Source organism: Myotis davidii, unplaced genomic scaffold (assembly GCF_000327345.1).
Source record: "Myotis davidii unplaced genomic scaffold, ASM32734v1 scaffold67, whole genome shotgun sequence".
Lineage (NCBI taxonomy): Eukaryota > Metazoa > Chordata > Mammalia > Chiroptera > Vespertilionidae > Myotis > Myotis davidii.
This window is the reverse complement of record NW_006298521.1, coordinates 616,690-617,739: the sequence shown is the minus strand read 5'-3', so window position 1 is coordinate 617,739 and position 1,050 is coordinate 616,690. Positions and strand designations below refer to the sequence as shown.

Below are 1,050 nucleotides of genomic sequence, written 5' to 3'. Positions count from 1 at the left end.
GGGACCGGGCCGTGGCCAGCTCTCCCGGCACCCGCTTCGTGGCCCTGGGCTGGGAGAGCTCCGTGCTGGGCCGAGGCCCGGTTCAGCCCCATTTGCATTCAGGATTCTCCTCCAGCCCCTGGGCTCCGTCCTGGGCCGCCCGGCGCCGCTGAGAAAGCGTCCTGGGTCGCGCTGCTTGGTGCCTCCCGAGCGCTGGCCCTGGACCCAGAGCCGGGCCGGGTGTGCCCCGCGCACGGGCAGGGGCGCGCTCCCTATGGTAGGCGCAGAGCGGGCGGCCCTGGGGTGTTTCTGCGCCCCGAGGGGAGGCGAGAGCCGTAGGGAGCCGGGGCCCAGGACAGGCGGAGCGCGGGGAGGCGGTGGCTGTGCACCATGCTGCTCTCACCTGGACCCTGCCTGCTCCCGCCGGAAGCACCGGGGCCCGAGCAGAGGCTCAGGGACGCGTGGAAAGCCGGCCGGGACCGCGTGGCCGCTCTGGCCGGGGTTTCTCCGTCTGGCGCTTCTTCCGCAGTGAGGCCCACGCGTCTCTAGCTGAACCTCGGGTGGGCTTTCAAAGCCACGGAGCCCTGGCTGGTATGGCTCAGTGGATAGAGTGTCGGCCTGCAGAGAGAAGGGTCCCAGGTTTGATTCCTGTCAAGGCCACATGTCCAGGTTGTGGGCTCGATCCCCAGTTGGGGATGTGCAGGAGGCAGCCGATCAATGATTCTCTCTCATCACTGATGTTTCTATCTCTCTCTCCCTCTCAGAAATTAATAAAAATATATATATTTTTAAAAAGCAACAGAAAGTAGCCCTGGCTGGTGTGGCTCAGGGATTAGAGCGTCGACCCACACACTGAAGGGTCTCGGGTTCGATTGCCAGTCAAGGGCATGATCCTGGGTTTTAGGTTTGACCCCCAGCCCCAGTCGGGCGCATGCAGGAGGCAGCCAATGGATGTGTCTCCCTCACATCCATGTTTCTCTCTCTTTCCTCCCACCCCCTTCCACCCTCTCTAAAAATCAATGGAAAAATATCCTCAGGTGAGGATTCACAAGAAAATAAAAAGCAACTGAT

General features: G+C 62.3%; 1 protein-coding gene across 1 annotated transcript in view; it reads left to right on the top strand.

The window, feature by feature from the left end:
• Positions 1-202: 202 nt before the first annotated feature.
• PPARA (peroxisome proliferator activated receptor alpha) overlaps positions 203-1,050 on the top strand; it is a 24,376-nt gene continuing 23,528 nt past the window's right edge. The window contains exon 1 of the mRNA XM_015570742.1: positions 203-219. The gene's annotated coding sequence lies outside the window, so the exon portion shown is untranslated. The remainder of the gene's footprint in view (positions 220-1,050) is intronic.